Genomic DNA, 14,160 nt, shown 5'->3' with positions numbered 1-14,160 from the left:
ATCCTCTCCTACAGATCCCTCCTTGAAACGCACAGGCTCCCGACACACTGATTGCTTTATTGGTGTCGATCTGAGCAAAGTGTCACACCGCTCGGGTGTTTGTGCGTAGAGATGGTTCACACAAACAACTGTGTGAACCATGAACCGTGTTTCTTTCTACGATAGAATCACGAAAACACGAGGAGCCCGGACGGGATTGTGTTTTTAAAATTTGTTGATTTTTAGGGACAAACTGTTCCTGTCAAAAACGTGTTGCTTTTGTTTTACTTCATGTGTTATCAAAGCACATTTTGCTCTGCAGTTTTAGAGGCCACCCGTCCAATTCTTACTTCACTTAATCTTTTGTTAATTTAAGAATTTAATTTTAAGTTCAATTTAATTTAAGTTTTTTTTTTTTTTTGTTCTTCTGTTCTTTTTCTTTTTTTTTTTAAATCCCCCAAAAAATACAAGTATTCCGTGGCTCTTGACCCATTGATTGTATCCCTCAATGTCCCCGTCCTTATCACCGCAGCACAATTGGAGACTGGAGCCTGCGAGTCACATTTACAGTGCAAATGTTATCATTCCGATGACACTTTAAACAGTCTTTATCAATATATAGTCATTCAGGGTTTATGAGCTTTGATAAAATACTGCTAACAAGCGGGGTCATTACCATGTGCATCTGCAAGGTGTCGTTTAGAATTGAAATAATTATTATTGCTATTATTCAAGGAAACCTGTGACTTTTAAGTGAAATAAAAAGTCAGCAAGTCCAGAGAACAAAGGTGCAAAAGATATTGATTTTCTGCTCAGAAAGAGCAGAGTAAGGGCAAACTGCAGTGTGAGTTTGGCAGAACCTTATCACTCTATTATCTTTAAAACAGTGGGTTATCATAATTGCTTACTTAATAATTCTATAAAACTGTGGAACTGCAACCTTTGCCTGGGTAGTAAACTGTCAAGTGCTTTGATGCGGAGATTGAAAAGATTTCTGATGAGGTTAAGAAATGCTGCGACCTACCAACTGGAACGTTATTTAAAATCAAAGGGAAGGCTACGAAAAACTAATCTTAGAGCTTTTTCTTTGAAATAAAACAATCGGCACTTTGAGTACTACATCGAACTAACTAATTAAACTTTCAGATAATGAAGTGATTGCCGCTCTTTTTTAGATGCGATCAGTTTCACACCACTGCAAGTATGCTGAACAATGGTGCAGCCGTACTAATCAACAAGTGCTAACCTCATCACATTCAGCCCTCCGCTAAGCAAACAGGCCTGTGTTGATGACACTGTCCTCCTGCATGGAGCCAGTGAGGGTTTCTAATCAGTATTCGAAGCCACATGTGTGTTGAGAGCTCAACAAGCACGTTATCCCTGTGGTCTCTGGTACAGACGTGAAATAAAGCCAGACTTTACTGAATTCCCTTGAGCGATGTTTTCACGTTTTGTTTCTTGCAGTTTCTTTTCCATTACTTGGGGACAAAAAAAAAAGAAGGAAAAAAAAAAAGGGGGCTTCTGTGGAGACATCGAATGCTACATTGTACATCTGACAGGTGCTCGCTTCTGCCGAGCAGGCAGTAACCTTGGAGGGAGTAGACAGGAATGTAGCAGCCCTATCTGGGCTCACAGGGAAACACTGACCGCAAATACCCTTTTTGTCTTTTCTTTTTTATTTTTTTGGTGTCCTGAGAGAAAAATCAATATTCCAGAGTCCATCACACAGGCAAGCTTTTTTTTTTTTTTTTTTTTTCCAGGTGGGCTCCAACTATGTGAAACAGGCTCAGAGTGACCCCTGGAAAACTAGTTAATGCCTAACTCCTTTATCTTTGTTTTACAGCCAGGGGTTGTACCTCCAAATCAATACATGATACACAAATATCTCCATGTTCTAGGCTGAGAGTGGTGACGAAGGCTTGGGAGTTAGTCAGCTTTACACCACCTGGCAGGGAAGAAGGTCTGCTTTTAAAGGCCAGAGGCTTCTGGTATAGTCAGCGTAAAAAAAAACAAAAAACGCGTGAGGCCGGCAGATAAAGACGTTTCAATACTTTTAAATTTTAATCGTTTGTTTTTAATAGTTCTGCTCAACCAAATGTTTTGAATGAAAAGGTTGAAGGAATATATGTGACACTTTTTGGGAATGCACATAAATACAATACAATATATTTTGGTTATGTGTGTTATCCACAAGTGAAACCACGTATGTATCGTACAAAGTCAGTTTGAATTTTACCTTATTAATTCACTTGATTTTTGGATTGGATTCGATTTATTGTTTCTGAAGTTCTTGCGAGAGCGGTAAGAAAGTCCACAGACCTGCACCTTGAAAATACAAGCTGACATTAACATTTTTCCCCTCACCTAACTTCTTGTTATCATGATCCGAGCCATGTGACTCTGAGGAAACAAACAGGCTCTTGATTTTACACATTAGCTTTTCTTTAGCTGGGATAAACAAATGAGGTATGATATTTACTGAGCTTCAGATCTATGGATGCTCCTTACTGTTTCCAAATCATTATTATAAGAGCATGAGAATGACACTGAAGCTCTCACTTAACTCTCAGCACGTTAAGTGTAATCCCAATCTGTCAAAGATTTCTTTTTATCACGCGTTAGTTTTTGCTTTGTGTCTCTGAGCCAGTAAGAGATGAGTTTTCCTGGAATATTTGCAAGCTGTGCCAGAAGATTTGTCAAAAAGGTACTCTGTTAATATTAGCGGTGAAGGTCTCGGCACACAGCCTGGGAATGCAGCATCTGGACCTTGATAGCAGAACGCCACTTTTCTCTGCTGGAGCAGGGATGGACAGCTGAAACTGGCTCGATGTTTACAGCAGAGACCAACAAGCCTCGGGTTTTCTCTCCTCTCTGAGTCTACGCTGGCCAAGATAGTTGATATCTGTCACTGTCTGGCACTTTGTCCCTGCAGACCTTGTAGCAAATCAACAGAGCAGCTCCCAGACAGATAAAATGCCACATCAGAGTTTCAGAGGCCTAAAGCAGTTTCCAGTTCCCAACCAGTTTTGCGGTGAGAGAAAGGAGCATCCACTTAGGGAGGGCAGACCCCCCCCCACCCTTTCGCTGATAGCCGCTGGTAATCTCTGAGGTTGACCCGTCAGTCAGGTCCTGGAGACGGATGACGTGAGGCCCCTGATAGGCTGTCTCCAGAGGAGGAGACAGCAGCCGGCCGCACGGGCCGCTGGGACGGAGAGCAGGACCCATGAGGCGACGGACAGACGGATGGCAAGCCTGACGGGGAGGTGTAGTGGTGGAGGAATGTAAAAGCAGAGAGGTGGGGGTCATGGAGAAGGTCTCCTGATGAGCAAGGAGACAGTTCTTTGCTGGAGATCGTTGCAAGGCTGACAAAGTTTACTTAACACCAACCCCTGGGAGCACAGGTCAATGAGGGTGGGGGGAAGGAGGAGCGTGCTCACCTCCTGCTCAAAGAGTGAGATTTTCGTCACAACAAAAGATCTGGAGGACTGAGAAGAAGAGGAGTCTGATGGTTCAGCAGCACTTCTCTGATGCAAGGAAGCTGTCGACTGAAATTCGTTCACTGCATGCTTGTACTGAAATATTCCCAACGTGTGGGTCGAAATGATGATTTGCAGGTTTTATTTATTTCAAAATACAATTCTTCATAAATGTAATGCTTTTGTACAAGCGACTTTCAAATTTCAGATTCCGTCACTTTTCTACAGTAAAACACACCAATGGGGAAATGTCTCTCACAGAGTGTTGACCTCACAGTTTGAAGGATCAAATGGGATTTAAGTCAAGACTGGCATGAAATTCCCTTGAAAAAAATACTGAAAACATTCAATGTGAATAATTTAGCCAACGGACTGAAACAAAGCAGCCCACACTTATGGTCTTGGGACACTATGTAAAATGTAAATAAAAACAGAAAGCATGTCTTACAAATTATTCAAAAAATACTACAAAGGCAGCACATCGAATACTGATACGAAAACGTTGTTGTTGTTGTTGTTTTCGAGAAATATATGCTCACTTCAATTTCAATGCCAGCAAAACAAACAAACAAAACTCCTGTTGGGACATCTCACAACCAATCAGATTAGTTTGCAGCCAGTCAGTAACATGCTGAGCATCCTTTAGAAGTCAGAGCAGGGAGGGGCTCAGTGCCCCGACACCAAAGCTGTTTTCACACACGCACCACAGCCATGAAATGTTCTGGATTGGCTGCATTTGAAAGCTCAAACATTCCTCCGCATTCAGTCCCAGCACACTTCCTGGTACTGAGTCTGAAAAGGTTCGAGTGAGAACCCATTTGAATACGGAAGGAAATCTTAGGGAGAAAACCGTTGGCGCTTCACACTCCTTTCTGCTGGCTTGTACATTGTATTCCTCTCCCGTTGTGTGATGCCTGAGTGTGGTCACTTTTACAGACGTCTCTTTCAGGCAAGGCCTTGCTTATTTTAGCAAGACAGTGCAGTCAACAAATCCCAGTCTGTAGGCATCACAACAGCATGGCTCTGAGGGAGTCCTGGTGCCAAATGTGCTGGCCAGGAGGACCAGACCCGTTACCCACTGATAACACCTGATGCTTCATGTAACAATCAATGAGACAAAAAAAATTCTTACAATTCATAAAGTGTTCCAATTTTTTATTTTTGTTTTAAACAAGGTTTTTACAAGAAATATCAGCTTTTTCTGCAAATGAAATACCAACACATTTGTGGTTATCACAAATCCATTTCAGCTTCGCATCCTTAAAAGACGTCACCATCCTGACCCAGCGGCTGCATTTTCCAACTTGTGTCACTTTTTGGCTCTCTGTGCTATCGCAGAGATGTACTGTCACAAGGCAACTGACAAAGGCTATCAGTATGACTTCAATGTGTCAACAAATTCAAAGTAATCCTGGAAGAGTAGTGATAGCCATTTGTTGAATGTAAAGATGTTATCATTTTCTTTACAAGCTCGCAGTGGAGGCTATTCTCCCCTTTTCTTTCTAATCAAATTCCCCTGATCACGGCTACTGCTCATAACTCCTATTAGACTACGGTGGAGATTTATCGAGCTGGCTTCCGGTTCTAGATAGGATGCTGACAACACTTATCTCCAGATATTCCCTTATCAAAAGACAATTTAGTGAGAGAAATAGACATTAGCCCTGATTTTTTTCTTTCTTTTTTTTTTAACTTTGCAGAGTGCTCCAGTTTAGCCTCCTCGGTACAAGGGTCTGTTTGCACTGTGCACACACACACCTCCATCTGCCCAGATGGAGAGGCATTAACATTGCCTTAGTGCTCTCTTGATGTCATTGCCATTACGTTTGCATCAAGCTCTTGGACTTTGGAACTTGATTCATTTCCATTTTCCAGCATGGAATGCTGGGAAAAAAAATGTATCACAAAGCATTGTCAGAGGGAAAATAGCCAAATACCTGGAAGGTTTTTGGAGGGATTGTTATGTGCGTACATTCATGCAGAAGTGTTGGTCTGTGTGTTTAGACTGAGCAGCTGGTGAGAGAGGTCACTATGAGGTTATCCTGACCTGGGCTTGATTTTATGCCTGTATTTATCAAGAAGCTAGGGAGGCCTGCGTTTGTGTGTTTTTGTATGGATGTGAACCTACCAGTGCATGCTTGCATGTGTGGCGTTAGGCAGAGATAGAGGTGCTGGAAAGCAGGGGTTAATTTTGAGGCCGCTACAAGATTTTGACAAAGGCGTTTGTGTGTGTGAAGCCAGAAGGCCATCTGGGGGAGTCAGCAGGCAGATAGCGCACAGTCCTGTGCTTATGACCCTGGAAGGATAGCAGAAAATGAAGAGAAGAAAAGAGAGTAAAACAAGGCAATAAACTGCACATAGGAAGGTTATGTTTTATGGAGCTAATAACAAAGATGGATCTCATACAATTATCCCTGTCAACCAGAGAAGCTGCTCTCACCGCAGTGATTTTTGCCAAACATCTGTTGGCATGCCGGATGAGGTGGTTTGTGTAAAGCTGATGTGCCCAACAAGCATTCACACTATTTATTCTTTCCATGGATTATCCCTGTAAAAGGGGCTGCAGGTGCTTAGGCCATGGGGCACAGCCTCTAGGGGCCACGTTAACTATTAACACAGCCATATAACACTGTTACTGATTACCGCCTCTCACTCTTGAGACTTCCACTAACATAAGTCCCAGGTAGGAATCCCTCAAAGGTGTGGATGTGTGTGTGCACACGCTCCTGTGGTGTGGATCTTTTAATACCAGCCCTCATCATGCCCGGTGCTGGAAAGTGGCTTCCCTCCCATCCATATTTCTTTTCCTCCTCATCCCTCTTTGCATCCTTCTCTCCCACACAGACATCTTCAAGCAAATCAGTCTTCTCTCTCACTGGATCTTTTCAAAGACCTTCATGATGACCTTTATCCTTTCTGCCATAAAACGGAGAGACATAAAGATGTCTTGTACAAAGTTGAGAGGAACTTTGTTTGACACGGAGGACTGCTGGTACTTTACTTTGGGGTGAAAGTCTAAGGTGTAGAGGACACTGATGAATGGGCACATGGAGCTATGGCAAGGAATGCTGCTGTGAGATTAGGAAATGTCAGTCTACTGTTCCGCAATAGAAGCACCGTTTCGTGATAAGAGCTTGGCTCCTGCTACGTCACATTGTTAGATTTTAATCATAGTGCAAGAGGATAGTGGTACTTGATGGTACCAAGTACCAAGTTACTTATGAACTTCAGAACGATTCTTTGGCTCAGTAAAGCTTCGTCAGAGCTCTGCAGTGACACATTTTGATATTGAATTGGTTTTGGTGCAGTTCCTTAATTATCAGCTACTGTCGTTTTTCAAAATTCTCCTGGCCATGAGATGACACAGACAACAGAATGTATCTTTAGTCAAATAGTCCCCATTTGAAAAAAACAGAACAAAAGTTGAAATCTTTTTGTCAGAAGCACATTCCCAAGTTTCACGGATAGTCCCGTTTCTTGAAGCTTAAAGTTGTTCTCTTCAGATTGGCTGTCTTCAACAATGTGGGCATTTCAAGGAAAGCACATTCACAGCTAAAACTGACTTATTACTGTATCAGAAATACACTGCTAAGAAATGGCTTTTCTAATTAATGTAGGTTCCTGTGACAGTTGATTCATATAAGATAAATTAAATGCAGTTTGGGAATAATCAGAAGTTTCTTACTAAACATTTATTTTGTCTACCATACCTCTGCAAAAACGTATGTCTATGACTCTGCAACAAGTGTGCACATTGAAAAATGACACAATAAGATAGCCAATGAGTTACAATGTGACACAAAAGGATCCTGACCAAGCATCCAAGCACCAAGCTTTTTACTGCAAGCAAGAAAGCAAAGTAACATTGTTTCTGCATGTCAACAGAGCTAACACCTTCCAAAATATAGTATCCCGTACGTGTTGTTTTTTTAAATTAAAAAAACTACAAAAAAATGAATGAACACATTAGGTCAAATGAAAAGTTTGAAAAGTTGACTTTTTTCTAAGGTGATCATCAGTCTGTATTTTTATTTTATTTGTTAATCTATTTATTAATTCAATATTTCAATATTTATTCATTTAGTTAGTTATTTAGTATTTGTTTGTTAGTGTGCCTGTTTGTTTGAGTCCTTTGTTACCAGAGTTTTATGTTCCCTAATTCAGTATTGTGCTGACACACACTGACCCTTCTATCGTTCTTGGGCCTGTCCTAACTCTAACCCTATAGGGCCTGACCTAACTCATTGCACTGGCACCTAACTCCTAACCCATTTCATTTTTTGCAAAAACAGAGCTGAGGAAGACAGTATTCATGCTCCTGATGTGTGCCACAGAAAGCAGGGGAACCCGGGGAGGATATAAATGACTCAGAATTTTAAAATGTTTCCAGTACTGAAATGCGTTCATGTTCATGATTTATGAAAAGTTGGACATCTCAAAAGCTCAGCAGCATTTTGTTCTCATGTTTGGTTTTCTAATCATGCAACAGACGGCTCTCGATCATAAGCAAAAGACAAACGCTGGGTATCGTGTTCTTGTCATCTGCTCCAATCTGCACATATTCTTATATGATGTCACATGGTCAGACTGGAGATACCAACTGCCCCATCCATGCCTTGATTCACTGGTGTTATCAAGCTGTGTTAATCATGCTTCATGGATAATGTCAAACAGTCCAGACCTCAGACCTCAGTGATGTCTGTCTGTCTGAATGCAGTGTCTTGAATCTAGAAGGCTGTGTTCTGGCAGATCTGTAAACACTTGGCTTAGTGCAGCCTAAGCTGCTGACCAGCATCTATCAAAACAAAGCACACACACCGGTCAGGGTTCATCTTTGTGTCAAAGAAAAATAGGGTTAGAGGTCAAACTAAAGGACAAGTCCTTTGAAGTTCAGAGCAGGATTTATTTGCGCTTTTGTTTAGAAGCAGAATAAAATTGGATTTTCTGAGGCCCTTCCAAAGTTTACAAAGTCAGACAACAACTTTCAGTCGCAGATATGTTGCATTGCTTTTTTAGACGTTCATATTGTGGTTACATAAGTTTACTAACGATGATAGCATGCCTGTGAAATAACTGGCGATGTGGACGTGACTTGGACAGTGGGGGGAAGTCAGGTCGGTTGAAAAATGAGTCAATGGTGAGTCAGAGCAGCCATGTCTTTTTTGGTGCCTTTTGTTGGGGCGTACAGTGCAAGTCACAATAAGGGATCTAACGGTACGTGCTGCAGATCACCCTGATAGGGCCTCTTTGTCAAATATGAAAGCCAGTGGTGGTCAGAGACTAAAGTAAACATGTTTTTTAGATATGGAAGAAGGGCATCACCACGCATATACTCCTTTGCTGCGATATTCTCATCCGGAAGTTCGGCATTTGACATGTTTCTCTAAGGTTGACAGGGCTGTTAAACCCTGCTTTGTCCATGCTGTGTGTTTTACACCTATGGGGACACCAACCAGTCTGAAATATTCAACTCCCACCAATGGCAAACAGGCAAACAGAGTGAGCCACTGCTCAGCATGGGACAGTACACACCGTTAGAGAGGGCACAAAGGAAGTTGCACAGTTGGTGTGTTTGACAGCGATCTGATAAAACCATAATTAGAGTATGTAGAATGCATATGTCTTTCAGTCAAACAAAAGCCCCGGTCACACCATAGAAACTACCACTCAATGTTTTCATTGTCTGGCAACTGGCTAAATTGACGGAGAAGGCGACACAAACCTCCGAGTCAGACTGAGTGTGTTCAATGTGTGCAGAAGGGGAGTTGTGTGTTAAGTGTAAGAGGCAGAGACGAAGCGAGGCTGTACGGCCACGGAGGGATCAGCACAGTGCAAAGTCGGCCACGTCTGGTGGAGCTCCAGACCCTTTTTGAGTGAAGCTCAAATCTTATCAGATCTCTGGCTTATTTGTTCTTCTGACTGAAAAGCTATAGACACTTTTGAACACATTTTCCTCTGGAAAGAGAGTTAAAGTGTATTTACAAAGGGTCAAGGCCAAGATTCGACACTTCCTACAAAACTTGGCCATATTGAAATGGAACTTGAAATTTTGTGACCTTTGATTCTAGCATTTGATAAGTTGTTTTAAATAATTATGTGAACAGACAGAAAGACGAAAAGAAAAAAAAAACCTTTCTGGTTTTGCTTGTGGTTCAGGGTTCATCTACTCAGGTATCTACTCTAATTTCTTATTTCATGACTGTGTTTAGTTTTTATAGAAATAGCTTTCTGCCAATGAAAACCTTTGTCTGTGTTTCCTCTACCAAGTGATTAAGCTGAAGATGATTAAATCATTATTTTAGATATAAATGGTGTAAAACCTGTTGATGGGACCACCAGAGCAGGAGAGATTAGTATGATACATGGTGAAGGTGTATCTACACACACTGATGCATTCACTCACAACTGTTATGGGAGATTTCACCACATTTCAGTACTTAGAGAAGATTATTTGAATCAATCGATGTCAAAAAAAAGACCCGGTTGTCTCGTGAGATCTCTGATTTTGGTTATTTTCATTGATGGCAACTGTATCCAGGTGATGGAGAAGTACTGAATATTACAGCCATTAAGATAAATTTGTCAAGGAAAGACAAGGTCATTGTTCTTTCGTGCCGAAGTCAGTGTTGAGATTTTGGTTTATTTTGCCTTCCGCAAACACATCTTCTCTCATACTTATATTCAAATATCCAAATTCGCATTTGTTTTTTATTTCAAAAACATATTTTGATTTTCTTTTTTTTTTTTTTTTTTTTAATTATTATTATCATATCTTTTTGCAAAAATGAACACAGCTTTGCCTTTACAGCTTTTAACCCCTGTGGATGCAAAGTGAGTAAGCAAAAGGGAAAACTCTTTACAATCTTCTAAACTAGTTGTACAGTATATTTGAAAATGAATCTGCCCCCTTTACTGCTTGACCCTTTTTTTTATTATTATTATTATTTGATTATATAGATTCATCTCTCTCTGGAAAAAAAGAAGAAAAAAACAGGTGATGGTAAATTTAAAAAAAACCCAGGATGAATTGACATGGAACTGCACTTTCGGTGTTCTGTTGAGGTTCTTTTGATGGCTTCATAGCTGCTCTGTTACTTCTTTCCAGCCTTGTTGGGGAGAGATTTATCATTTTTTCAAAAAGCAGAGGTGTCAGGGTTTCATCTGGCAGATGATTTTATTCAAAGCAAAAATAATGAGGGACAGCAAGAACGGGTGGCACAAGGTCACAGGTAGCTGAAATGAATCATGAATTAGAATTTTGGGAAAGCAGTTAGGATTACATTGTATTGTTGGTGGCATGGGGCTGTGATGGGTTTTATACAGGTGTCCTGGACTCACCCCAAGATGATTCTGTGTGAGTCTCTGGACTGGAGATCTATCCAAGTTTACCTGCCACCTGCCCAGTGTCACTGGGAACCGGTACCCTCCCAGCAGCCTGAAAGGTTGGTATGTAACTCTTCTATAAACCGCAGGTGCGTGTCATTTCAGTGTTTCTGAACAATAAAATCTCAGTCTAATTTGTCTAATTCTGCTGCGCTTTTTCCCGTTTTTCCCCATTGCAGGTGTGTCAAAAGCTGTAGCCAAACTAAGATGTACTCTCAACCTTGACCTACTAGTTCTGATTCCAACCCTGACCAAAGATGTATATTTACCACGAATGACAATAAAATAAAAATGAACCATATCGGATTTCTGAGAGACTAAAATCACTTCTTATAATCATGAACTTGCAAACTTGTGGGAATCCAGATGTCTTGCAGAGTAATCAGTAAGCCATGAGTGAGCTAAAATTAGCAGCAGGACCCTGACGCTGAAGCATCCGTCAGAAATGATTGTTTCTTTTCTAACGTTTATTTGGGCTCTAGTGGCTTTTATATGAAACTAGGTAGACAGGAAAGGGGGCAGAGAGAGTCGGGGAAGCAGAGGACGAAGGGCCCTGGGCCAGGACTCAAACTCGGGCCAACTGTGCCTCAGAACTACAGCCTCCATACATGGGGTGCCAGCTTAACCAGTGGAGCTGTACAGTGGCCCGGAAATTAATAATTCTATCTGAACCTGCTGTGAAATTTCCTCCTCCCCTCCATATCCCATCTGTTGGTTGATTGTTTCACTTCCTCAACACACTCCTCTCTCATATCTTTATAATAAGAATCTGTGTTTCTGTAGACCTTGAAAGCATGAGTGGGCCTGCAAGGTCTACCAGCTGCTCCGCCGCAGTACCCGGCCCGAGTATCCGTCCTGTCCGCCGTGCCCCCACAGCCATAATGCCATCTCCACCTACTCGCTTCTAAACTGTCTCTGTTTTGCTATCAGTGACGTGGTCCCGGCCCAAGGCTGTTTTCTCTCAGGCTCAGGCTCCAAACAGCTGATTCAGGAAAAGTAACAAAGTGTACACGGAGACCTGACCTTCTCTCCTGAGACAAAACACATAGAGAGGGGCTGGCTCCACAGGATGGAGACGGTGGCATGGAAACAATAACAAAGCCCCTGAATCTACACAAGAGATGAGGCTCTGTTTTCCAGAGACAGACGGAGAAAGACATCGGGCGTCTTGGGGAAATACACTTGATCCCTCTTTGATCTCAGATCATTTATAGAGTGATGGATCGAGTTGAAGAGTCCATGTGTAAAACTGTTTTCACTTAATGTCCTATAAAGAGAAAGAATAATCTCTGTAAATGCCCCAAGACCTAAAACTATGTCAGATTTGCCAGAGAAAGAAAGTTCTGGGGAGAAAAAAAAAAAGTTTTTTTTGTACTGCAACACGACATAGTGCTTGTTCAGCGACTATTGTGTAGACTCACTGCCACATCCAGCAGTTTAATGCATTTCAAGCTGGTGAAGAGATCAGCCATCCTTCTCTGTTAGACAGCAGGGAGCAAAGCACTGAGCAATGAATTCATGTCAATTACATTAAATCTACTTCACATCTGGTCCGTGGAGTCCTGCTCTGCTGGTGATGAGCCTCTGATACTCACTTATTGGTGTCCGTGTTGTGCAGTTTTTCTGGTTTTGAGGTTATTTAATAACTTATTTGGGGGATCGAATTTGAAGGAATGCTTTGATACAAAAACATTCTTTTCTCACGCTGTTCACTGCTGCAGCCCCTCATGTTACCTTTGGTCTGTTCTAGCTCCTGTATAATATATAAGAGGACCTCTTTCAGAACTGTAATAAGGAAATTCTCCAAAAGTGTTCAATTCTAATACACCAAATGATTTGAGCTAATATGTTCCAGACGTTTTTTTTTATTTTACCCATTACAACCGAAGGTTTTTTTTTTAAAAGAAAGTGGCTTTTCGGAAACGTAAGGGTATTCCGGAAAACCTAAAGCTGCTAATTCTTCTTAGTTTAAATCTTTGGCCTTAAGTGTAAAATACTCACTTTACCCTGATGTTTTTCAATATTTTTAAGAAATAAGAATAGTTTTTGTGTCTTGAAAATGTCAATGTGACATGTGCTTTGCTCAAGGCCTGAAAGATAGAAGTACACATATGTAACACTGTTACAAAATACTCGGTGGACCAAAAAAGATCCACATCTGACTTTGAAAATGAACCTGTGCACCGTCATGTTGTTCTTTCTTTTAAAACTCCTGCTCATACAGTTCCTGTGTAGTATTATACTGCAAGTGGGTACACTAAGTATATTGATCCACACTGTTTGCCTACTTTTGTCTTAAACACTTAAAATTTTAAACACTTAAGGTTTATCAGGATGAGGTGTTATCTATTGGCTCTTTCCAGGAGGATTTCCCAAAGTAGCAGAAAGAATCCCAGCTTCCTTCATCATCATTAGCCTCCCAAATACACTGGAGGTTTCCTGCAGTCAACCGTCTGTTAACCAAAGTACTTTGTGTTAGTACCTGACGTACTTAGAAACTGAAATAGACATCACAAGTAAGTAAAGTCACTTTTCCGTGAGCCAGGACAGAAGCATCAGTGTGGCTATCAAAAAATAGCAACTTGATGCTGACAGCAGGGCTCGCACCAATAATTAAGCTTGAAGACTTAGCAAACTCCAAGCAGCATTTATCAGTTTGATTCCACATCCAATATGCTTAAGCTTAACCTGAAAATGTGCAAATAAATATTATAATTACCCACAATGAGATGTTGATCTTCTAATCCTCCTGGTCCTGCACATTACAGTATGATTTTCTCAGCCTCAGCTTGTCTTATCAAAGCTTTATTTGGATTTATCTGCTATTTGATATCAGAGCAAAGGCACTCTATCTTCATTAAACTGTGGTGCTCCTGCTAATGCATGTTGATGGCTCTTTTTCAAGGGAAGAAAAGATTAGAGCTGCACAAGAGATAAAAAACAAGTCCTGATATAATAACACATACTAAAGCTGATTCACGATGAGAGCCATTGGAGCCAAAGTTAAGGGGTCAAATGAGCTGTGAAGTCTGTGTCAGGCTGATATGACGTCATGACAATGAGGTGATAAATCGGAGAAACAAATAATAACGGATAAACAAGCCTTCTGAAATCACAGACTAATCACAACCGAGGAGGAATCTCTTTTTCATGCTCCTCTTCTTCGTGCCATGCACAGCCAACTCAACAAACAGCACCTCTCCACTCAGGGCCATGTCACTCATTCCACACTGAGGGGCAGCATTGATGGTGCAGGAGTGTTGGGAGTTTCCACCAAATCCACCCCAACTCCGCCACACAGACCCACATACACACACACAAA

Source organism: Odontesthes bonariensis, chromosome 14 (assembly GCF_027942865.1).
Source record: "Odontesthes bonariensis isolate fOdoBon6 chromosome 14, fOdoBon6.hap1, whole genome shotgun sequence".
In the NCBI taxonomy this organism is placed as follows: Eukaryota; Metazoa; Chordata; class Actinopteri; order Atheriniformes; family Atherinopsidae; genus Odontesthes; species Odontesthes bonariensis.
Note: the sequence above shows the minus strand (reverse complement) of the source record.